Here is a 26,504-nt window from a genome sequence, read left to right on the forward strand (position 1 = left end):
TATGATTCATCACATAAATGGAATTAAAAATAAAAACCATAGGATCATCTCAATAGACACAGAAAAAGCATTCAATAAAATCCAGCATTCCTTTATAATAAAAACCCTCAACACATTATTATTTTGAGGTATGTTCCATCTAAGTATAGAAGGAAGCCACATATGACAAACCCACAACCAATATTTTAATGAATGGGGAAAAGTAGAAAGCATTCCCCGTAAGAACTGGAACAAGATAAGGATGCCCACTTTCATCATTTCTATTCAGCGTAGCACTGGAAGTCCTAACCAGAGCAATCAGCAAGAGGAAGAAAGAAAGGATATCCAAATTGGAAATGAGAAGGTCAAACTATCTCTCTTTGCCAATGATATGATTATACACCTAGAAAACCCTAAAGACTCCTCCAAAAGAATCCTAGATTTGATAAATGAATCCAATTAAGTCTCAGGTTAAAAAATCAATGTACACAAATTAGCAGCACTGCTATACACCAACAGTGACCATGCAGAGAATCAAATCATGAACTAAATCCCTTTTAAAATAGCTGCAAAACAACACCACCACCAAAACAAAACAAAAACCTAGGAATATACTTAACCAGAAAGATGAAAGATCTCTACAAGATGAACTATAAAACACTGCTGAAAGAAATCATAGATGGGGCTGGGTGCAGTGGCTCACGCCTGTAATCCCAGCACTTTGGGAGACTGAGGTGGGTGCATCACCTGAGTTCAGGAGTTTGAGACCAGCCTGGCCAACATGGTGAAACCTCGTCTGTACTAAAAATACAAAAATTAGCTGGGTGTGGTGGCGCACATCTGTAATCCCAGCTACTCGGGAGGCTGAGGCAAAAGAATCACTTGAACCTGGCAGGCGGAGGTTGTGGTGAGCTGAGATCGCGCCACTCCCCTCCAGCCTGGGTGACAGAGTGAGACTTCGTCTCCATAGAATAAAAAAAAAAGAGAGAGAGAGAGAGATCATAGATGATACAAACAAATGGAAACACATCCCATACTCATTGACTGGAAGAATCAGTATTGTAAAAATGACCACACTGCCCAAAGCAATCTACAGATTCAATGTAATTCTGATAAAAATACCAACATCATTTTTCACAGAATAAGAAACAATCCTAAAATTCATATGGAACCAAAAAAGAGCCTGGACAGCCAAAGCAATCCTCAGCAAAAAGAACAAATCTGGAGCATCACAATTACCTGACTTCAAATTATACTACAAGGCTATAGTAATTAAAACAGCATAGTACTGGTACAAAAATAGATGTATAGACCAATGGAACAGAATAGAGAACCCAGAAATAAAGTCAAATATTTACAATTGATCTTTGACAAAGCATACAAAAACAGAAATTGGGGAAAAAAAAACACCCTATTCAATAAAAGATGCTGGGAAAACTGGATATGCACATGTAGAAAAAAGAAACTGGATCCCTATCTCTCACTGTATACAAAAATCAACTCAAGATGGATGAATGACTGAAATCTAAGACCTGAAACCATAAAAATTCTAGAAGAAAACCTAGGAAAAACTCTTCCGGACGATAGTCTAGGCAAAAATTTATGACTAAGACCCCCCAAAGCAAATTTAACAAAAACAAAAATAAATGAGACCTAATGAAACTAAAAAGCTTCTGCTCAGTGGAAGAAATAATTATCAGAGTAAACAGACAACCCACAAAATGGAAGAACATATTTCTAAATTATGCATCTGACAAAGAACTAATAACCAGAATCCACAAGAAACTCAAATTAGCAAGGAAAAAACCCAAATAATCCCATTAAAAAGTAGGCAAATGACATGAATAGATATCTCAAAAAAGATATACAAATGGCCAACATCTGGAAAAAATGCTAAACATCACTGATCATCAGGAGATGCAAATTAAAACCACAATGAGATAATATCACCATAGCCCAGCCAGAACAGCCATTATTAAAAAGTCAAAAAACAAGAGATGTTGGCATGAATGGGGTGAAAGAGGAACACTTTATATGCTGCTGGTGGGAATGTCAATTAGTACAACCTGGCTGGACTTGGTGGTTCATGCCTGTAATCCCAGCACTTTGGGAGGCCAAGGTAGGTGGATCATGAGGTCAGGAGTTCAAAATCAGCCTGGCCAAGATAGTGAAACCCCATCTCTACTAAAAATAATAATAAAAAAAATTAGCCGGGCGTGGTGTTGGGTGCCTGTAATCCCAGCTACTCAGGAGGCTGAGGCAGAGCATTGCTTAAAACCCGGGAGGTGAAGGATGCAGTAAGCCGAGATTGCGTTACTGCACTCCAGCCTAGGTGACAGAGTGAAACTCCATCTCGAAAAAAAAAAAAAAAAAAATTAGTACAACCTGTATGGAAAACAATGTGAAGATTTCTCAAGGAACTAAAAGTAGATCTACCATTTGACCCATTTGATCCAGCAATTCCACTACTGGGTATTTACCCAAAGGAAAGTAAGTCATTAAAAAGACATCTGCATGCATATGTATATTGCAGCACAATTCACAGTTGCAAAGATATGGAATCAACCTAAGTGCCCATCAACTGATGAGCGGATAAAGAAAATGTGGAACATACATACAATGGAATACTACTCAGCCATAAAAAGGGAGAAATAATGTCCTTATAGCAACTTGGATGGAGCTGGAGGCCATTATTCTAAGTGAAGCAACTCAGGAATGGAACATCAAATACCATATGTTCTCCCTTATAAGTGGAAGCTAAGCTATGGTTATGCAAAGGCATACAGAGTGGTATAATATACTTTGGGGACTCAGAAAGGTGAAGGGTGAGAGTGGGCAGAGGAATAAAAAGCTACATATTGGGTACAACATACACTATTCAGGTGATGGATACACTAAAATTTTAGACTTCACCACTACACAATTCATCCATGTAAGCAAAAACCACTTGCACTATAAAGGCTACTAAAATGAATATATAGGCCGGGCGCGGTGGCTCACGCTTGTAATCCCAGCACTTTGGGAGGCTGAGGTGGGCGGATCACGAGGTCAGGAGATCGAGACCATGGTGAAACCCCGTCTCTACTAAAAAATACAAAAAATTAGCCGGGCGTGGTTGCGGGCGCCTGTAGTCCCAGCTACTCGGAGAGGCTGAGGCAGGAGAATGGCGTGAACCCGGGAGGCGAAGCTTGCAGTGAGCCGAGATTGCACCACTGCACTCCAGCCTGGGCAACAGAGCGAGACTCCGTCTCAAAAAAAAAATAAAAAATAAATAAATAAAAAATAAATAAATAAAATAAAATAAAATAAAATGAATATATATATTTCTATGCATATACAAAATGAAGTGTTTCTCTTGTTGACAGCAAAAAAAGAATTCTATTTATAAAAACTTCAAGAACAAGTAAAACTAATCTTTTGTGTTAAAAATCATAATGGTGTTAACCATGGAGATGGGGACTGGTTGGAAGTGGGGAAAAAAGGAACTTTCTGGTGTTGCCGAAATGTTTTATGTCCTGATTGTGGTGGTGGTGATGTGAGTGGGTACATTTATTATACATATCTAATTGTATATTTTTCTGTACATTCTTGTATGCACATTTTAACTCAATAATAATAATCATTAAAAAATATTATTGGAACAAATATAAAGATGACAGTATAAAGTTTACATTTTTGCAATCTGAGTTCATTTTAAAAAATAAATCTATTATCAACATCAGTTCATAAAAAAGTATAAGCCCTCAAAAAAGAAATAAAGGACTGTCCTTCCTGAAAGTACAGCTGGTAGCTTTTCACCAACATCTATTTACATCTTTCGTGCCTGAGGAAAATCATTAATAATTGACAATCAATAAATCTATGGCATGCATTACACAGAATTGCCCAGATAAGAAACAGCTTTATAGCAAATGATCACAAATTAATTGTAACTTGAGTATCTACTACTATCATTTTCCATTTGTGGCAAATATTTAAAATCACTGTTTTTCTGCATGCAATGTCTTTAAGAATTATGGCATCTCCCTTCCAATGACCTCTTAAATAGGCCTCTTATTGAATCTCTGAGATGCTCTGGAAGATCTCTTTGAGTGCTCCCCTTACTTTCCCCCACGTGCATTTTTTTGTACACCATGTAGCCTATAATATGAAGTCATATTATTCTAAATATGTCTTTCCAATGTAGCAAAAGGCCACCCAACTATTTTCAAGAACTGTAGTAACAGGAAGACAGACTTATTACATACAGACTATAGGTGCACATACATACACAAACCTATATGTTAAATACTACACAAACCTACATATGTTAAATACTACAATGATCTTTTCTTCATTTTTTTACAAAATGGTGAGGACTTTGTCATCAACAGGAAGCAAGTGGTCTGTGGATTCACAGGAACTAATGCTTTTCAGTGAGGTAAAACAGTGCTCTGGTGATCTGCATGGTTTTCCAGCAACATATACTCTCTCTGTTAGATGCAACATATACTTCTCTCTTACACAACTACATCCAATAACTTTGATTTAGCACTGCTAAAAACATTCCCAACACTGGCATTTTAAACATATTAGAATTAGGTGAGGAGCTTTTAAAAAGTATTACTGTCTGGTTTCTACCTCAGACCAATTGAATTAGAATCTTGGGAAGTGAAACTCAAGCAATTTTTAAGAATTCCTTTAAAATTTTTTCTCTTGAATTAAAAAAAAGCGACACTTCATTGCATTATTATTTTAGTATTTCCTCCAAGTATTATAGTTCATATCCATAACTTTACAAAGTCTATTTAGAGTTAATGTTGTATCACTTTATACAAAATGCAAGACCCTTGCAATTATATAGTTGCATTATCCCCACCCCATACTTTAGGCTGTAGATATCATATATATGTATTATATCTACATTTACTATAAATTCCACAATAAAGTTTTCTAATTTTTGCTTTAAATAGTAATATTAATTTTAAAGAAATTAAGAAAAAATAATTGTTTATCTTTAGCTACCTATTTATCTTTTCTGGTGCTTTTTTTTTTTTTTTTTTTTTTCCTGAGACAGAGTTTCACTCTATTGCCAGGCTGGAGTGCAGTGGCGCGATCAGCTCACTGCAACCTCCACCTCCTGGACTCAAGTAATTCTCATGCCTCAGCCTCCCGAGTAGCTGAGACTACAGGCGCATCACCATACCCAGCTAATGTTTTGTATTTTAGTAGAGACGAGGTTTCACCATGTTGCCCAGGGCAGTCTTGAAATGCTGAGCTCAGGTGATCTGGCCTCCTCAGCCTCCCAAAGTGCTGGGATTACAGGCGTTTAAGCCACTGTGCCTGATCATTATTTCTTTTAATATAGGTTTGTTTGGGATAAATTATCTTAGTTTTGTTTGTCCTTATTTCAGTTTTATTCTGGAAAGACAGTTTTACCAGATATAGAATTCTAGATTGACAGTTTTTCCTTTCAGCATTTTAAAGCGATTATTTTACTGTCTGCTTGTGCCTACTGATACTGAAAAGTATGTTGTCATCTATGTATTCATGCTTTACTATATTGGATCATGTCTTTTCTTTAATTATACTTTAAGTTTTGAGATACATGTGCAGAACATGCAGGTTTGTTACATAGGTATACACGTGCCATGGTGGTTTGTTGCACCCATCAACCTGTCATCTACATTAGGTATTTCTCCTAATGCTATGCCTCCTCTTACCCCCCATCACCTGACAGGCCCCAGTATGTGATGTTCCCCTCCCTGTATCCATGTGTTCTCATTGTTCAACTCCCATTTATGAGTGAGAACATGTGGTGTTTGGTTTTCTGTTCCTGTGTTAGTTTGCTGAGAATGATGGTTTCCAGTTTCATCCATGTCCCTGGAAAGGACATGAACTCATCCTTTTTATGGCTGCATAGTATTCCATGGTGTATATGTGCAACATTTTCTTTATCCAGCCTATCATTGATGGGCATTTAGGTTGGTTCCAAGTCTTACTGTGAATAGTGCTGCAATAAACATATGTGTGCATGTGTCTTTATCGTAGAATGATTTATAATCCTTTGGGCATATACCCAGTAATGAGATTACTGGGTTAAATGGTATTTCTGGTTCTAGATCCTTGAGGAATCGCCACACTGTCTTCACTAAGGTTGAACTAATTTACACTCCACCAACAGTATAAAAGCATTCCTATTTCTCCACATCTTCTCCAGCACCTGTTGTTTCCTGACTTTTTAATGATCGCCATTCTAACTGGCATGAGATGGTGGTATCTCATTGTGGTTTTGATTTGCATTTCTCTAATGACCAGTGATGATGAGCTTTTTTTCATGTGTTTGTTGGCCACATAAATGTCATCTTTTGAAGACAGTGATTTTTGAGAAGTGTCTGTTTATATACTTCACCCACTTTTTGATGGGGTTGCTTTTTCTTGTAAGTTTAAGTTCCTTGTACATTCTGGATATTAGCCCTTTGTCAGATGGATAGATTGCAAACATTTTCTCCCATTCTGTAGGTTGCCTGTTTACTCTGCTGATAGTTTCTTTTGCTGTGCCAAAGCTCTTTAGTTTAATTAGATCCCACTTGTCAATTCTGGCTTTTGCTGCCATTGCTTTTGGTGTTTCAGACATGAAGTCTTTGCCCATGCCTCTGTCTTGAATGGTATTGTCTAGGTTTTCTTCTAGCGTTTTTATGGTTTTAGGTCTTATGTTTAAGTCTGTAATCCATCTTGAGTTAATTTTTGTATAAGGTGTAAGGAAGGGGTCCAGTTTCAGTTTTCTGCATATGGCTAGCCAGTTTTCCCAACACCATTTATGAAATAGGGAATCCTTTCCCCATTGCTTGTTTTTGTCAGGTTTGTCAAAGATTAGATGGTTGTAGATGTGTTGGGTTATTTCTGAGGCCTCTCTTCTGTTCCATTGGTCTATATCTCTGTTTTGGTACCAGTATCATGCTGTTTTGGTTACTGTAGCCTTGAAGTATAGTTTGAAGTCAGGTAGCATGATGTCTCCGGCTTTGTTCCTTTTGGTTAGGATTGTCTTGGCTATATGGGCTCTTTTTTGGTTCCATATGAAATTTAAAGTAGTTTTTTCTAATTCTGTGAAGAAAGTCAATTGTAGCTTGATGGGGATAGCATTGAATCTACAAATTGCTTTGGGCAGTATGGCCATTTTCATCATATTGATTCTTCCTATCTATGAGTATGGAATGTTTTTCTATTTGTGTCATCTCTTATTTCTTTGAGCAGTGGTTTGTAGTTCTCCTTGAAGAGGTCTTTCACATCGCTTGATAGTTGTATTCCTAGGTATTTTATTCTCTTTGTAGCAATTGTGAATAGAAGTTCACTCATGATTTAGCTGTTTGTCTACTATTGGTGTATAGGAATGCTTGGGAGTTTTGCACATTGATTTTGTATCCTGAGACTTTGCTGAAGTTTCTTATCAGCTTAAGGAGATTTTGGGTTGAGACGATGCGATTTTCTAAATATACAATCATGTCATCTGTAAACAGAAACAATTTGGCTTCCTCTCTTCCTATTTGAATACGCTTTCTTTCTTTTGCCTGATTGCCCTGGCCAGAACTTCCAATACAGGAGTGGTGAGAGAGGGCATCCTTGTCATGTGCCAGTTTTCAAAGGGAATGCTTCCAGCTTTTGCCCATTCAGTATGATATTGGCTGTGGGTTTGTCATAAGTAGGTCTTATTATTTTGAGATACATTCCATCAATACCTAGTTTTTTGAGAGTTTTTAGCATGAAGGGCTGTTGAATTTTATCAAAGGCCTTTTCTGCATCTATTGAGATAATCATGTGGTTTTTGTCATTAGTTCTGTTTATGTGATGGATTACGTTTATTGATTTGTGTATGTTGAACCAGCCTTGCATCCCAGGGGTGAAGCTGACTTGATCATGGTGGATAAGCTTTTTGATGTGCTGCTGGATTTGGTTTGCCAGTATTTTATTGAGGATTTTCGCATCAATGTTCATCAGGGATATTGGCCTGAAATTTTCTTTTTTTGTTGTATCTCTGCCAGGTTTTGGTGTCAGGGTGATGCTGGCCTCATAAAATGAGTTAGGGAGGAGTCCCTCTTTTTCTATTGATTGGAATAGTTGCAGAAGGAATTGTACCAGCTCCTTTTTGTACCTCTGGTAAAATTCGACTGTGAATCTATCTGGCCCTGGGCTTTTGGAGGTTGCTAGGCTATTAATTACTGCCTCAATTTCAGAACTTGTTATTGGTCTATTCAGGGATTTGACTTCTTCTTGGTTTAGTCTTAGGAGGGTGTATGTGTCCAAGAATTTACCAATTTCTTCTAGATTTTCTAGTTTATTTGCATAGAGGTGTTTCTAGTATTCTCTGATGGTAGTCTGTATTTCTGTGGGATCAGTGGTTATATCCCCTTTATCATTTTTTATCTGTCTATTTTATTCTTTTTTCTTTTAGTCTGGGTGGCAGTCTGCTGTTAATATTTAAAAAAAAAACAGCTCCTGGATTCATTGATTTCTTGAAGGGCTTTTCGTGTCTCTATCTCCTTTAGTTCTGCTCTGATCTTAGTTATTTCTTGTCTTTGCTAGCTTCTGAATTTGTTTGCTCTTGCTTCTCTAGTTCTTTTAATTGTGATGTTAGGGTGTCAATTTTAGATCTTTCCCAGTTTTTCCTGTGGGCATTTAGTGCTATGAATTTCCCTCTAAACACTGCTTTAGCTGTGTCCCAGAGATTCTGGTACATTGTGTCTTTGCTCTCATTGGTTTCAAGGAAATTATTTATTTCTACCTTAACTTCATTATTTATCCAGTAGTCATTCAGGAGCAGGCTGGTCAGTTTCCATGTAGTTGTGTGGTTTTGAGGGAGTTTCTTAATCCTGAGTTCCAATTTGATTGCACTGTGGTCTGAGAGACTGTTATGATTTCCATTCTTTTGCATTTGCTGAGGAGTGTTTACTTCCAATTATGTGGTCAATTTTAGAGTAAGTGCAATGTGGTACTGAGAAGAATGTATACTCTGTTGATATGGGGTGGAGAGTTCTGTAGATGTTTATTAGGTCTCCTTGGTCCAGAGCTGAGTTCAAGTCCTGAATATTCTTGTTAATTTTCTGTTGCATTGATCTTTCTAATATTGACAGTGGGGTGTTAAAAGTCTCCCATTATTATTGTGTGGGAGCCTAAGTCTCTTTGTAGATCTCTGAGAACTTGCTTTATGAATCTGGGTGGTCCTGTATTGGGTGCATATATGTTTAGGATATTTAGCTCTTCTTGTTGCGTTGATTCCTTTACCATTATGTAATGCCCTTGTTTGTCTTGTTTGATCTTTGTTGGTTTAAAGTCTGTTTTATCAGAGACTAGGATTGCAACCCCTCCCTTTTTTTTTTTTTTTTTTTTTTGCTTTCCATTTGCTTGGTAAATATTCCTCCATCCCTTTATTTTGAGCCTATGTGTGTCTTTGCACATGAGATGGGTCTCCTGAATTACAGCACACAAATGGGTCTTGACCCTTTATCCAATTTGCCAGTCTGTGTCTTTTAATTGGGGCATTTAGTCCATTTACATTTAAGGTTAATATTGTTATGTGTGAATTTGATCCTGTCATTATGATGCTACCTGGTTATTTTACCTATTCGTTGATGCAGTTTCTTCACAGTGTTGATGGTCTTTACAATTTGGTATGTTTTTGCAGTGGCTGCAACCGGTTTTTCCTTTCCATACTTAGCGCCTCCTTCGGGAACTCTTGTAAGCCAGGCCTGGTGGTGACAAAATCTCTCTGCATTTGCTTGTCTGTAAAGGATTTTATTTCTCCTTTGCTTATGAAGCTTAGTTTGGCTGGACATGAAATTCTGGGTTGAAAATTCTTTTCTTTATGAATGTTGAATATTGACCCTCACTCTCTTCTGGCTTGTAGGGTTTCTGTAGAGAGATCCACCGTTAGTCTGATGGGCTTCCCTTTGTGGGTAAACTGACCTTTCTCTCTGGCTGCCCTTAACATTTTTCCCTTCATTTCACTCTTGGTGAATCTGATGATTATGTTTCTTGGAGTTTCTCTTCTTGAGGAGTATCCTAGTGGTGTTCTCAGTATTTCCTGAATTTGAATGTTGGTCTCTTGCTAGGTGGGGGAAGTTTTCCTGGATAACATCCTGAAGAGTGTTTTCCCACTTGGTTCCATTCTCCCCATCACTTTCAGGTACACCAATCAAACACAGATTTGGTCTTTTCACATAGTCCTATATTTCTTGGAGTCTTTGTTCATTCCTTTTCATTCTTTTTTTCTCTAATCTTGTCTTCACACTTTATTTCATTAAGTTGATCTTCAATCTCTGATATTCTTTCTTCCAGTTGATCGATTCAGCTATTGATACTTGTGTATGCTTCACAAAGTTCTCCTGCTGTGTTTTTTTAGCTCCATCAGGTTATTTATGTTCTTCTCTAAACTGGTTATTCTAGTTAGCAATTCCTTTAATCTTTTTTCAAGGTTCTTAGCTTTCTTGCATTGGGTTAGAACATGCTCCTTTACAGAACAAGCTCAGAGGAGTTTATTATTGCCCACCTTCTGAAGCCTACTTCTGTCAATTGATCAAACTCATTCTCTGTCCAGTTTTGTTCCTTTGCTGGTGAGGAGTTGTGATCCTTTGCAGAAGAAGAGATGTTCTGGTTTTTGGAATTTTCAGCCTTTTTGCATTGGTTTTTCCTCATCTTCGTGGATTTATCTACCTTTGGTCTTCTATGTTGGTGACCTTTGGATGGGGTTTCAGTGTGCACATCCTTTTTGTTAATGTTGATGTTATTCTTTTATTTTTGTTAGTTTTCCTTCTAATAGTCAGGCCCCTATTCTACAGGTCTGCTGGAGTTTGATGGAGGTCCACTCCAGATCCTGTTTGCCTGGGTATCTGCAGCAGAGGCTGCAGAACAGCAAAGATTGCTGCCTGTTCCTTCCTCTGGAAGCTTCGTTCCAGAGGGGCACCTGCCAGATGCGAGCCAGAGCTGTCCTGTATGAGGTGTCTGTCGGCCCCTGCTGGGAGGTGTCTCCCAGTCAGGAGGCACAGGAATCAGGGACCCACTTGAAGAGGTAGTCTTTCCCCTAGCAGAGCTTGAGCGCTGTGTTGGGAGATCTGCTGCTCTCTTCAGAGCCAGCAGGCAGGAACATTGAAGTCTGCTGAAGATGCACCCACAGCCGCCCCTTCCCCCAGGTGCTCTGTCCCAGGCAGATGGGAGTTTTATCTATAAGCCCCTGACTGGGGCTTCTGCCTTTCTTTCAGAGATGCCCTGCCCAGACAGGAGGAATCTAGAGAGGCAGTCTGGCTACAGTAGCTTTGCTGCATTGTGGTGAGCTCCACCCAGTTTGAACTTCCTAGTGGCTTTGTTTACACTGTGAGGAGAAAACTGCCTACTGAAGCCTCAGTAATGGGGCACGCCCCTCCCCCCACCAAGCTAGAGTGTCCCAGGTAGACTTCAGACTGCTGTGCTGGCAGCGAGAATTTTGAGTCAGTGGATCTTAGCTTGCTGGGCTCCGTGGGAGTGGGATCTGCTGAGCTAGACCACTTGGCTCCCTGGCTTCAGCCCCCTTTCCAGGGGAGTGAATGGTGCTCTCTCGCTGACGTTCCCAGGCACCACTGGGGTAAGAAGAAAATCTCCCACAGGTAGGTTGGTGTCTGCCCAAATGGCCGCCCAGTTTTTTGCTTGAAACCCAGGGCCCTGGTGGCATAGGCAACCAAGGGAATCTCCTGATCTGTGGGTTGCAAAGATTGTGGTAAAAGCGTAGTATCTGGACCGGAATGCACCATTCCTCATGGCACAGTGCCTCACGGTTTCCCTTGGTTAGGGGATCATCATGTCTTTTTCTTTGGCTGCTTTTTTTTTTTGAAAGGTGATATGGTTGTTGTTTTATTCATTTGTACTTAAACCAGGCAAACTAGTACTGATGTCATTGTGATGCAGCAAATACAAGACCACTGTCTATAAATATTAGCATAATCAACCAATTAGGGGCTATAGTAAAACACAGAGCCAAAGGGGTGAAATCAGTGAAGTACGTTACAGCTTAATCCTTCACCTTAATAATTGGGTTTTCAACAATAAGTAAGGCCAGGCACGGTGGCTCATGCCTGTAATCCTAGCACTTTGGGAGGCTGAGGTGGGCGGATCACAAGTTCAGGAGTTCAAGACCAGTCTGGCCAACATAGTGAAACCCAGTCTCTACTAAAAATACAACAAAATAGCTGGGTATGGTGGTGTGTACCTGTAATCCTAGCTACTTGGGAGGCTGTGGCAGGAGAATCGCATCAACCCAGGAGGTGGAGGTTGCAGTGAGCCAAGATCGCGCCACTGCACTCTAGCCCAGGCAGCAGTGTGAGACTCCATCTCTAAATAAATAAATAAAAATAAAAATAAGCAAAGCCTCCCAATCCCAGAAAATAGGAATATACCTTCACCACATCAATTTGTACTTTTACTTCCTATTCTTGAGGCTAGGTTCTAAATCCTAAAGATATTCAAACTAGTATTATATCTACTTATCTATAGCCAGAGAGAGCTTCTATCATGTTGTCCTTAGCAGCCAAGGTTATTAAAAGCTTTTTTCTCCAGAAAGATCCCACAGGAAAAAAAGAAACCTCTCTGATTTGGCTCCAATCATACCCCACCCTCCACAAAATCGACTTGATAGGCATAAAGGAAACAAAGATATGAAGGCAGAACATGCGGCTTCCAAACAAGAAAAATCCTATGAGGGAGGCAGGAGGGGAGAGGAAGGATTCAGCCAGTGCCCAGACTGAAATTGAGTAATATCAGTTTCACTCATCTTTACATATCTTCAGGCTGCATGTTCTTGGAATAGTTTGGGAATAAATCTATGGTTTGTGGAGTACTAAAATACCTAGTGGTCTGCTGTATTCCATTGTAGCTTTCTTCAGCAGTTTCCAAGGAGCCTCCAAGTCACTGAGAGAAGAATTTTGCTGGAATTGCATGCAGGACTTGCAGAGATTCCTCTCCATAGCTATAGAAGGGATTGTTCCAGGCCTGATTGTTCCAGGATTGGGTGCACCAGGTCTGAGTGTTCAGGAATGGCTGTTCTAGGACTGGATGTTCCAGGTCTGGTTGCCCCAGGCTGAACTGCTACAGGTCTGGTTGCTCCGCATTGAAAGGTTCCCAGACGTGTTCGCCAAGCATCCTTGGGGACAGGGAGAATAGAGGCTGGGGTAGGTAGGTGCTCAGGCCTTTGGAATCATACCATTGCTATTCTTTGGGCAGCTGTTTTTCTGCCACCTCTTATATTTTATTCTCTGGTTCTGGAACCAAGTCTTAACCTGTTTGTAGCTAAGATTCAGGATGCTGTAAAGTTCTTGCATCTGCTGGAGGCTGAGGTATTTCTGTCTCTGAAATCTATCACTGAGTACACACAGCTGGGTGGAAGAGAACACAGTTCTAGTAGTCTGTTTCTTGACCAGGACTTTGTCTTCCTTTTTTGCAGTGCTCTTCTCTGCAGAAGTGAGTTGTCTGCCTTTGGGACTGGTGAAAGAATTAGGGCTGTCCAGACTCTGTGTGAGGCATCTCAGAAGAAGCTATATGCAAGGATGGATAGTTTGTTTCAGGCCCACAAATCACAGACATTGGTGAAGAGTCTTACAGTTGGATGCTTCTGAGCAAGGCAGGCTTTGGGGAAAAGCTGGATGCACACTCAGGTTATTATTGAAAAAGGGGAGGAAAAAATTTAAGAGCTGGACTGTAAAAAAGCCTAAGGCTTTAAGACTCTTTTTCTGGAAGATGTCAGAGGAATATGAGCTCCAGAAGTGAAAGTATGAAGAAGTTGGGATGAAGTGAGTTCCCCCACAGTAACAGAAGGCAACCAGCTCAGTTTAGCCCTTTCGCTGCTTTTAAGAGTTTCTCTTCATCTTTGGTTTTCAGCAATTTGATTATGGTATTTTCAGGTGAGATTTTCTTTTTTTTGGAGACAGCATCTCACTCTGCCGCCCAGGCTGGAGTGCAGTGGCGCAATTCTGGCTCACTGCAACCTCCTCCTCCTGGGTTCAAGGGATTCTCCTGCCACAGCCTCCTGAGTAGCTGGGATTACAGGCACGCACCACCATGCCCAGCTAATTTTGTATTTTTAGTAGAGGTGGGATTTCACCATGTTAGCCAGGCTGATCTCCAACTCCTGACCTCAGGTGGTCCGCCTGCCTCGGCCTCCCAAAGTGTGGGATTACAGGCATAAGCTACCATGCCCAGCCAAGATTTTCTTTGTATTTATTTTATTGGAGTTCATTACGTTTCTTGAATATTTAAATGTATGTCTTTTACCAAGTTTGGGCAATTTTTGGCCATCATTTTCTTAATTATTTTTCTGCCCCATTCTCTCTCTCTCCTATCTTTGTAATTACAAACAGTTTGGTCTTTAAATATTGTCCTACAAATCACTGAGACTCACTTTTTTCTTAGTATATTCGCTTTTTTTTTTTTAAATATTGGTTAATTTCTATTGATTTATCTTCAAATTCACTGAGTCTTCTTTATCTCCAATCTGCTGATAAGCCCTTCTAGTGAATCTTTAGATATTGTATTTTTCAGTTCTAGAATTTCCATTAGTTCTTTTTATAGAGTTTCTATTTTTCTGCAAGACATCCTATCTGTTTATTCATTATGAACATATTTTTCTTTGCATCCTTAAGCAGAGTTAAAAGACCTGCTTTAAATTCCTTGTCTGCTCATTAAAATCTGGAACAACAAAGATGGTTGTTCTCCATTGTTACTTTTTTTCGTGAGTATGGAACACATTTTACTGTTTGTCCTCATGTCTAGCAATATTTAAGAATATCTCAGACACTGAAAATGATGTGTTGCAAAGATTCTGGATTCTGTTATGTTATGCTGAAGACTATTCATTTTTTGTTTTAGCAGGCAGATACCTTGGCTGAACCCAAACTCTAAATTATGTTTTTCCTGCATAGGCAGGCAGCAGCTAAATCACTGATGAGTTATTTTAGCCTTAGCTTGGCTGCCTGAATTTTTCCCCATCTATGTTTAGGTTAGGGGTTAGTCAGAGATTTTGGCAGTTTATATGTAGAGGTTAGGCCTTCCCTTATATGAATTTCTCTGTTCTGGAACATCTCTGTTCTGGAATGAAATCTCACTCTGTCACCCAGGCTGGAGTGCAATGGCACGATCTTGGCTCACTGCAACCTCTGCCTCCCGGGTTCAAGCGATTCTCCTGTCTCAGCCTCCTGAGTAGCTGGGATTACAGGCGTGCACCAGCACGCCCAGCTAATTTTTTGTATTTTTAGTAGAGACAGGGTTTCACCATGTTGGCCAGGCGAGTCTCGAACTCCCTACCTCAAGTGATCCACCTGCCTTGGCCTCCCAAAGTGCTGGGATTACAGGTGTGAGCCACTGCGCCCAGCCTGAAACATCTCTTCTGACTTACAGCCATTGCCCCAAATGCTGTCCTTTGATTCCTCAAAAAGAAAGAATGCAGATTTCTATTCAGTTTTCATCCTCTTTGAAGAACTGTGTAGGCCCTGTTATAAAAGTGGAAACTCACCCAGTGCTATCCTCTTCTTACAGTCTTCCAAGGGCTGATTATACTACAATTTCTGCCTACTTGGTCACTCTTCAATTCCTCCAGATAGTTGTTTTTATATTTTGTTCAGAGTTTATAAATGTTATCTACTGGAGGGCTGATCCAATAGGAGCTACTACACCATTTTCAAAAGCCATTGCTACTTTAAAAGGCTTTCTAGATGGTTAAGTACTGCTGTATCAATCTTGATGATGTGAGAAATACTTAGGCCATCTCAATCATCTTCATCCTTCTAACTAAGTTAATCTAAGACAATGGTAGCCCTGCACTGACCACTAAGAAAGCACACACCTTGAGCCATCCATCCAACTATTATAACCTGGGACTTGGTATCTAGTGCTTTCAAATCTAGTGATTATCACCGGGCTTTCATATTTTCCCCCAAGCGGCCAATTCACTCTATTGAACTAATAATCTGACTCACTGGGTGGAATAGCCACTCAATCTTAAGCTCTATTCTGGCTGGTGATTGGAACCCTCCTACTCTTGGACAGAATTTCAAGTTGCCCACTGCCTACCTGTAGTGGACTCACAAGTATTATCTGACTCTCTATCTACTTGTTTTTAAATCTTGTGCTAACAATAGCTGCCCTTGATTACAGGTAAACTATAATCTTTATGCAGCTCAATGTCCCCTCCTGCTGAACCTCTGTAACCAGCTTCTCTTAGAGCTTTCCTTGTCCAAGTAGATGAGATCAGTACCAAGCTTCTGTCCTTTCTCGCTGAGTTAAATGCTATATCTCATTAATAGACTCCAAAGTTGGAACAATAAAAGATTTTAGAGAAGTAGTGGTATTTTTAAACATCTCTGCAAAACTGAAAAATAGAAAACAAAATGATCCAAGGATGTTAGATATTAAACTGTATCCAGAACGAATTCTGACACTACAAGAATTCATTGTTTCATTCCTTGAAGGTATTTATTTAGCACCTATTTTGTGCAAGGCATTGTAGGAAGATATAAAGATAAATTTGATAGGATTCTGTATTCTAGAAGCTCACAGAATGGGATAAATTTGTTCATGAATAATTATGGGATAAAAAGGGCTAAGATTCATAAGTAAGGGTCCAATGTTACTCTTAGAACTGGTACCTAAGTGTTTTGGTTGACATTTCTTAATTTTAACTTCAATCTGCTTGAATACATTTTTTTTTTACATGCTCAAGGGCCTTATCATTCTGTGATCTAAGTCAGGGCTCTTTAGACTATGTGTCCCTTAACATAATCAAAGGTTTTACAGAGTCCTTTCAAATCTATTAATTTATTTAACTCCTGTAAGAACCTAAGTATTGCCACAAATTTAAAAAATAGGAAACAAAAGTCCAGAGTATTTAAACTTAAAACTTGCCTAAAATCACTCTGTTAGAAGGAAGCAGAGCCTAAGTCATGAATCTAGGTCTTCTGATTTGTATCAGTCCAATGCTTTTGCCAATGTTATACCTGATATACATCAGAGAAAAGAAAGAGATGCATGGAGAAAATTATAAAGAAGGCAAAATGTACCAATTTTGTCAAGAGGTATGAGGAAGTAGGAAAGGTATATGAATTTGGTGATCAGAAGGGCAGTGGTGAGTTAGTTGCAAATCCCTTTCATTTAGTCCAACTTAATCAATATTCAAGTTTTAAATCTAACTCTTCAGTAAATATTCAAATTTATTTATTGTCCTCCATGTAGGACAGACACTTCATGGTCTGATCCCACTTTACTTGTCCAATATCATCTCTCCATGTTTTCTACCTCATAGTCAATAATCCATACATATTGAGCTATAGTCGTATGTTGCTTAACAATGGGAATATGTTCTGCAAAATGTATCATTAGGTGATTTTGTCATAGTGTGAACATCATAGTATACACAAACCTAGATGTTATAACTTATTATACACCTAGGCTATATGGTATAACCTGTTGCTCCTAGACTTCAAACCTGTACAGTATATTACTGTATTGAATACTCTAGGTAAATAAAACACAATGGTATGTATTCATGTGTCTAAACATACCTAAACATAGAAAAAGTACAGTAAAAATATTCTACGAAAGATAAAAAATAGGCTGGGTGTGATGGCTCATGGGACCACCATTGTATATGTGGTCTGAAGTTAAACAAAATGTCATTATGTGGCACGTGACTGTACATATTCTTTCCCTCCTTGAGAATACTCCAAGGGAATGGAGGGAATACTCCTTGGGAATGGGCTTCCCATCTCTTTTCTCCTCTCCACTTAGCACAGTTGCTATCTATTGAAGGAAGCCATTCTTGACCACAACACCCCAGAATGGCTTAGATGCCCCTCTTACATTTTCCTATGATATACCTAGGCTTACTCCTTTTCTAGCATTTAACACAGGAATACTATATTTTCATTATCCATTTAGCTTGTCTGTTGTCCCCATTAAACTATGAACTTCTTTGAGGGCAGGATAGTCCCTGTCATGGTTGTATTTCCATAACTTAGCACAGTGGCTTTTGCACAAATATTTGTTGAGTGAATAATAAGGATTATAAGGAGTTACAAAGCAACAAAATATTCTAATCTAACCTCAAGGGCAACAATTTTGTTTATAGGTCATAGAAAGTATGTTCTGATCAAAACCCCAAACACAAACCTATTTAAACCTAAACTTTGAACTTCTTTTGCAAGGATATCAAATCTGATCTTACCATTTCCTTTTTTATTTATTTATTTATTTTTGAGACAGAATCTTGCTGTCACCCAAGCTGGAGGACAGTGGTGTGATTACAGCTTACTGCAGCCTCGACCTCCTAGGCTCAAGCAATCCTCCCTCTCAGCCTCCCAAGTAGCTGGGACCACAGCTGTGAACCAACATGACTGCTAATTTAAATTTTTTTTTTTTTTTGTACAGACAGGGTCTCACTATGTTGCTGAGGCTGGTCTCAAACTCCTGGGCTCAACTGATCCTCTGGCCTTGGTCTCCCAGAGTGCTGGGAATACAGATGTGAGCCATTGTGTTTGGCTGACCTTACCATTTTCTATGAGTAATTCTGCTTAAGTATAAATGTACTCACAATTATACTTCCACAGATAGAGCTCTAGAAGAACTGCATGAAATCTGAGAAATTTCTGTAATCATGAATAATTGTTTGAAATTTTAAATATTTCCAGCTTAGATCAAGCAAAGCAAGTACTTTAGATAACCATAATTCTAAATTCTTAGTCAGTAGTATTGAGAATTTTGCTGATCTTCACTGTGGATTACACAAGTGAGTAAAATCATAGAATTTTCAAGCCAGCACTGATCAGGAAGAACTTAATGAAATATTTGTAATGGTAATAAACAGTATGGACCTCAGGGTTTGAAGGGCCCAATGAGATAACCAGGTTCATCCATCTAGTGTCTTTTGTATACGCATTTAGTTCTTTTGGAGTATTTTTTGAAGTTATTTCAAATTGGTTAGCTGGGCTTTGAATGACTATAGAAAAGGGACCATGGGTTTATAGAGATGGACTAAGTATATAATCCATAAGTTAGAAATGCCTATTCACATACTCTTGGCATTACTGTCAACTAACCTTTATTCAGGGCTTTCACAAAGATATACTGTATAGATGATGCTTACAAATGCTCTTAGTACCTACCACATTGTAAAAACATTTTTAAAAAATTATACATGCTTTTGGACAACAGCAATGCACTGAATTTGTACATACAGAATGGATTCATAAAGAAGTTTATACTTTTTTTATAAAATTGTGTTTAACATTTATCGTTATTAAATTTGCTCAATTTCTATGAAATTTAGTGGAATTTAAAGTCATTTACTTGGCCTTGCAGAGGTAGTATTAAGAGCTCCATAGATTAGAGAACAAGCTAACTCATTTTTCTCAAATACCTTCTCCATTCCTACTCCAAATGATGGCATTATAGCATACATATAAAGGAGTACAGCATAAGTATGTAGGGATATACAAAAACATTTTGGGACTGAATTGGACATGATACCATTGATATCACTTAAATGCAATCCTGTCACTTGCTAAGGAAGAAAAAATTAGGCATTCCTTTGAAGAAATAATTTAGCCAATGCATAATTCTTCATTTTTTGGATTAGTTCAGGTTGGAATAAATGAAAGATTTTGTTTTATAAGAAACCACATTTCTAAATGAGCAGGGGAGAAAAATAACTGTCACATATCCATATTTCATTATTAACTAATCTATCCTTTTAATGTCTCACTTATTTTTTCTATTAATAGTATTAAAAATGCTTATCACTTGTAAATTCTAACAATGAGATGACAACTTATGCAATTTATCTCATAAAGTTTCATTTTTCACCTTCATTCAAGTGGTTTATCTTCTGGCATCACCAAAGACAAAAGAACCAACCTGGATTTGTATAGCGTTATGTGTGAATGTGTGTGTATATTACACATCCAACCTTAAAAATATCATTTAAAGTTCCATAGATTTATTATCTAAAGGGATATTTAATTAAGTTTAAAAGGGAGCACATGTTAGCTGAATCAACTTCAGGATCTATTCCTTTGTATAAAGGGCTTTCACATGCCTTTCTCCTCAGTTCTGAAAGCACAAGGTTCCTTATTCCCTTCACCATGAATAAGGCCGACATTTGACAGCTTCACAAGGCTGACAGGGTTACCCAACAGCCCACCCTCCCTATTCTCAATCCAATTAGACCTCTAATCCTCCAGATGAAAGGCCCAACTGCTCACGTTCCTCATGACAACGACAGCTATTGATTATTTGTCACTGCAGCTAACACCTTCCCTGTTGAGGCTGCTCTGACAGAAGCAAACCTGCCAAATTAGACAGCACTTTATCTGCCCTGGAGGCCAAATGGCACAACAAGTAAAGGCTAATAAATGGTATAAAAATGAACAAATCATAACATTATGACAGGCTGATCGTTGCCAGCAGCCTCCCAGCTCAAGCTTGATGTTCTGTTAGTCTGGCTCCTTCTCTTTCCCCTCTGCTGTAGCTCCAACTTTGACTGAATTAAAGGCCAGAACAATTAAGGCATTTGACCAGCAAAGATAAGCCAATTGAAGTATCACCAAGGGACAAAAATGTCAATAACTGACTGCCATTTGTCAATACAAACATTCTGGAGATGCAAATGCTCCGGCCTCTGCTCTCCACTAGGCTGCACTGACTCACTTTCCAGCAAGAGTCAGCTCAAATGGACAGTCTGTGGCTATTTAACGACAAGAAAAAAAAATAAAGAAAAGAGAAAGAAATATCTAGTCCCAAGAGAGGAAATATTCTATGAAGTACAAGCAGGAGTCGCTGGGGTGGGGAGGAAGGATTGTATGAGAAAAAGAAAGATAGCAAAACAGGATTATTCTTCCTTTAAAAATATTCTAATATTAAACAACTGGAATCTCATAGTATGTTTTTTGCCCAAAATATAGGCATCATGTAAGAAATCCTGGATCACCTGGGAGAATTATTAAAGCTATAACTTTAGAAGTACACTCATTCATTCAACAAATATTTTTTGAGCACCAACTACTAGTTCTAGGCAATAGGGATAAATTAGTGAATAAACAGACCAAAAATAAATCCCCAGCTTCATGAAGTTTATATTATAGTGGGGCAAAAGACAATAAGCAAGATAAATAAGTAAAATATATAGTATTTTAGATAGTGTTAAGTGCTAAGAAAAGACATAAAGCAGAGTAGGGAGAATACAATGTGTGAGGTGAGGCGGGTATTAGATAGGATTGCCAGAAAAGGGTTCACTGAGACAGTGACTTGAATAAGAAACTGATGAAAACAAGGGAGTTCAACACAGAGATTCCTACTGGAACAGCATTCCTAGAAGAGGGAAGAACAAACGCAAAAACCTGTGGTGACAGCTTGACTCATCTACTAGAGGAACAGCACTGAGGTCAGAGTGGTGTATGTGGAGGAAATATGTGGAAGATTAGAAATAAGGTCATACAAACAACAGAATTCAGAACATGAAATAAAAGGCTTGATAGGTCACAGGAAATACTTAGTCTTTTACTCTGAGATGGAAAATCTTATTTTATTTATTTATTTTTGAGATAGAGTCTCCCTCTGCCACCCAGGCTGGAGTGCAGTGATCTTGGCTCACTGCAAACTCCAACTCCCAAGTTCAAGTGATTCTTGTGCCCCAGCCTCTGGTGTAGCTGGGACTACAGGCACGCACCACCATATCTGGGTAAATTTTGTATTTTTAGTAGAGATGGGGTTTTGCCATGTTGGCCAGGCTGGTTTTGAACTCCTAACCTCAAATGATCTGCCTGACTTGGTTTCCCAAAGTGCTGGTGTAAGCCACTGCGCTCAACTGGAAAATCCTTTAGGGGGTCTGGAGCAGAGGAGTGACAAGTTTTAAAGGATCATTCTGGTTGATATGTTGGGCATAGACTGCAGGGGGCAAGAGCAGAAATCAGGAGACCAATTAGGACACTATTATAATTATCCAAGCAAGGTTACTACAATAATCTAATCCAACATGATGGTGGCTAGGACCAAAGTGGTGGTAAAGGGAATGTTGAGAAAAGTGGTTGCATTCTGGACAAATCTAGATTTATAGATAAATCAACAAATCAAATTTGTTTATAGATACCAGTATCATACAGGTGAACAGGACTTTGTATAAAAATATTAATAGGTGCTCAATGCATGTTAGTTGAATTGAATTCTCTACCTGGCAGTTCTGTTAAAAATGCTATGCCTTGTAGCAAGGGATCTGTGGCTTCTTTTTTTTCTTAGACAGGGTCTCATTCTGTTGCCCAGGCTGGAGTACAGTGGTAGGAACATGGCTCCCAGCAGCCCTGACCTCCCAGGCTCAAGTGGTCCTTCCACCTCAGCTTCTTGAGTAGCTGGGACTACAGGCATGTGCCACCATGCCTGGCTAGTTTTTGTTTTGTTTTGTTGTTGTTGTTTATAGAGATGGGGTCTTGCTATGTTGCCAGGGCTGGTCTTGAACTCCTGGGCTCAACCCATCATCCTGCCTAGGCTTCCCAAAGGAGCTCTGGCTAAACACAAATTTTCTAAAGATGACTTTAAGCACAGACTTTGGAGTCAAACAGATACATATTTGAACCCTGGTTCTGCCACTTAATGACAAAGTACTCAAGTTCTTGAGTCTCAGGTTTTTCATCTAGACAATGTGATATTCTATCATTCTTGACTGGGTGAGCAAAAGGAGTAGAGATGTAAGAAGAGGTTAAGTTTAAGACCTTTTAGCCCAGAATTAGAATAGGAAGTGATGAAATAATATTTTCATTGCTTAAAAAAATCCCCAAGCTCTGTCCACTATAAAAGCCTAGAAACAATCACCAACCTGGTAGCAGTGAGCACCCTAGATCCTAGATTGTGTTCTCCAAATACTTTTTCCTACTAAAAGTAAAGCTATTGGAGAAATAGCTGATTCCAGGTCTGAAACAAAAAATATAGAAATGAATCTGGAATATTTGGACATAGCAGATAGCAAGTAAGCTGTCAAATACTAGGCTCATGTCAAATGGATCCAGAAGTCTACTTGACAGGCCTCCCACAGGCCAAAAATAGAGTAATCTGAATACTAATTAAGGATAATAACTTCAATGGATTGATACAGCAAATATGTTAAAATGATACTAAAAAATTATAGGCCTTGTTCATAATGATACTAAAAATGAAAAAAAAAATGAATTGATTATCCTAGGAGGATGCCAGGAAACCAATTCATTATTTTGAAAATTGGTAAATAAAGAGGGAGAATCAAGCATTCATCCTTCCTTTCCTATATGAACTGTACCATTGAGTAATCTAATAGTAGATAAGGGGAAATTTCTCTTTAATGAATTATTCCAGCTAATAACCGTAGGATAGATGGTAGAATTAAAGTATCATCATTTTGCAACTCCTAATGAACAATGGGCTCTAGGCACCGAGCATCATAATTGTTAACATCATAAAAATAGACACAGTGAAACATTATGTCCCTCCTAAGAATGAATGTACCATAATAATAAAAGTTTGCCAAAAATTGAACTGTAATTCTAACAAAAAAATGATAAATGCTTGAGGTGATAAATACCCCACTTACCCTGATATGACTATGACACATCGTATGCCTGTATCAAAACATTACATGTACCCCATAAATACATATACCTACTAAATACCCATAAAAATGTGAAATTTAAAAAAAGAAAAAAAATTGAACAATAATCAGATCAAGTCTTTAGATACAACAGTTAATTTACAGGAAATACATAGGACTGAGGAATAGGTTTATCACACCTGAAGGGAGAATCATCTTACTGAGGCAATCAGTCTAGACTAAGACATCAAGTTAGGGCAGGGGTTAAGCCACAATAGCCAAAAAGTTGTAAAAAAAAAAAAAGAAAGAAAGAAAAAGCCAAAAGAAACAAAGAGAGATGGAGGGTGAATCTATAGATTAAAAAAGACTTGACATATCAGCCAATCACAATATATAGCTCTTATTTGGAATCCAATTCAAACGTGTAAATAAACAAAAACATTTATGACATTTATGAGACAATGGTAATTTGAACATCAATGGGCTATTTTATGATACTATGATATTAAGTGATTCTTGTTACATTTTTTGAAAAGTACTATCATGATTATATTTTAAAAGGTCATTTCCTCTTAGAAATACATATTGATATAATGATGTCACTGCAATATCTGAGATTTGCTTTAACATGGGAAGGGGAGAAGTTAATGAAGGAATACAGGAAATAAGATTAGCATGACCTGGTAATTACTGAAGCTGAGTGATGATATATGGAGGGTCATTTTACTATTCTATTTTTGAATATGTTTGAAGTTCTCCTTAAGAAAACATTTTTTAAAATGAGGCTTAAAAAAAACTTAGTGTCAAAGTCTTTGACTCTTCCTTTCACATCTATAATTTGCAGAAAATTCAAGATATATTTAATACTGGCTACGACACGGTGACTAGAGTTAATAACAATGTATTATATGCTTGAAAATTGCTAAGAGAGTGGATTTTAAGTGTTGACACCATGTATAAATATGAGGTAGTTATACATAATTAACATATGTACTACCTCATAATTAATTTAGCCAATCCACAATGTATACATATTTCAAAACATCATGTTGTACACATAAATACATACAATTTTTGTCAATTAAAATTAAAATAAATTAGAAAAAAATAAAATTGGACTTCTAACCACCTCTGCCACTACCACTCTGGTCCAAGCCAACATCAACTCTCAGCTTCCTAATTAGTCTCTCTTCTGCTTTCATCCTTTGACAGTCTATCCTCAACACAGCAGTTAGAATGAACCTTTCAAAATATAAGCTAGATCATATTTTCTGTGCTCAAACACTTCAATAACCGTACCCTCTTGTGCAGTGTAAAGGTAGAATCATTAAATAGCATACAGGCCTTCTGTGATCTCTGAACTCGTCCTTACTTGACTAGAGCCACAGTGGCCTCCTTGCTGTTTCTTGTAAATAACGAAGCATGTGCCCATTTCTAGACCTTGCACTTGGCATATTCTCTCCCAGAAAGGTTTGTTCCTTCATAATCTTTAAGTATTTGCTTAAATATTACTTTCTTAAGTGAGGTCTACCCTGATCACCCTATTTATATTTGCAAACCCCTACATTCCCTATCACCCTCACCTGTCTTATTTTTTTTTCCATAGCATGTATCCCCATCTGACATAATATATACTTTAAAAATGTATTCGCTTGTTTATTGGTTTGTTTCCCACCAACAAAATGTAAGATCCTTGAAGTCAGGGATTTTTGTTTTGTTTTGTTCACTGCTATATTCTACATATATAGAGCAGTACATTATGATTAGCAGGTGCTCAATAAATATCTGTTATTAAATTAATTCCTTCAATTTTCAGATCATTGCTTTTTAAATTCTGAATTCAGAGACTAGATCATTGCTTTTTATCACTACACTTCTCAATTAAGTTTGTGGGGTAACAACATGTGAGGTGGTGCCTGCGTTTGTTACTGGAACAGCTAAGTGATTTGACTGTTTCCTCATCTGGGAGCATTTGGGAGGAAATATCCACATTTGCTAAAAAAAAAAAAAAAAAAAAAATACAACATCAAGGTAGGGTAAAAGTTAGGGTCACCCCAGTGGCAAGAAAGAGTCTGTAGAGCTGGTTTTCTCGTAGCCTAGAGCTAAAGGGCAATGCCACTAGACGGAATTCCATGAAGGTGTCCTACAGCCTATGGCCATTGCTTTTGAAAGTAGTTAGGTTCACAAGGCTCTGTAAGTGTCCAACAGACATTGTGGCTGACACCATGGATTGCCTGGCTAATATATATGCTCATCCTCTTCTAGGCTTCTAGGCCAACAGAACCCTGATATTAGTTGGTCTCCTTTTAAGTAGATATGTCCTTTCAGAGAAGGCTGGGTCCTTGCCAAACTCAGAAGGTGACTTTTTTTTTTTTTTTTTTGAGACAGAGTCTTGCTCTGTCACCCAGGCTGGAGTGCAGTGGCATGATCTCGGCTCACTGCAACCTCTGCCTCCCAGGTTCAAGCAATTCTCTGCCTCAGCCTCCTGAGTAGCTGGGATTACTGGTGCCCGCCAAGGTGACTTTGAATGACATAGCAATCAGGAAGTTTTCATTTTCCTTGCCAAGGGATAGGATTAGGCCTGGGAATCAAAGGAATGGAAAGAGCATCTGCCACAGGGCTTCTGAGAAGATTTTCCATGTTCAAAAGATAAACAAGATATGGGTATTTGATTTTTCTGCTTCTAGATATTGTGGTCTATATGCAATGTCTGAAATTTAGGCAGCTACCTTGAAATTAACTCCACGGAAAGCTAGCCTAAGAGTATAAGCCAACATCCTGATTACAGCAGAGAATAAAGATTTAAAAACCCAGGTCCTTGCTAATATCATTGAGCCAGAGTTAATCAACTCTGGATATTAACTCTTGTTATGTAAGACTGCTTGATGTGTAAAATAATAGATGTGCTTGTCATCTAAGCCACTTTTATGTT

At 38.4% G+C, this 26,504-nt stretch overlaps 1 protein-coding gene and 1 pseudogene across 10 annotated transcripts in view; both read right to left on the bottom strand.

Moving 5' to 3' along the window:
- Positions 1-26,504, bottom strand: part of INVS (inversin) — a 209,583-nt gene that overhangs the window by 117,255 nt on the left and 65,824 nt on the right. Inside the window, exon 1 of one of the 10 annotated variants that reach the window (XM_063636165.1) lies at positions 22,829-22,932. The exons of the other annotated variants lie outside the window; for them this stretch is intronic. The gene's annotated coding sequence lies outside the window, so the exon portion shown is untranslated. Of the gene's footprint in view, positions 1-22,828; positions 22,933-26,504 lie in introns of those variants that run through there. 10 annotated transcript variants of the gene reach the window in all.
- LOC129478245 (homeobox protein NANOG-like) lies at positions 12,310-13,805 on the bottom strand (annotated as a pseudogene).

This window comes from Symphalangus syndactylus, chromosome 3 (assembly GCF_028878055.3).
Source record: "Symphalangus syndactylus isolate Jambi chromosome 3, NHGRI_mSymSyn1-v2.1_pri, whole genome shotgun sequence".
NCBI classification, from domain to species: domain Eukaryota; kingdom Metazoa; phylum Chordata; class Mammalia; order Primates; family Hylobatidae; genus Symphalangus; species Symphalangus syndactylus.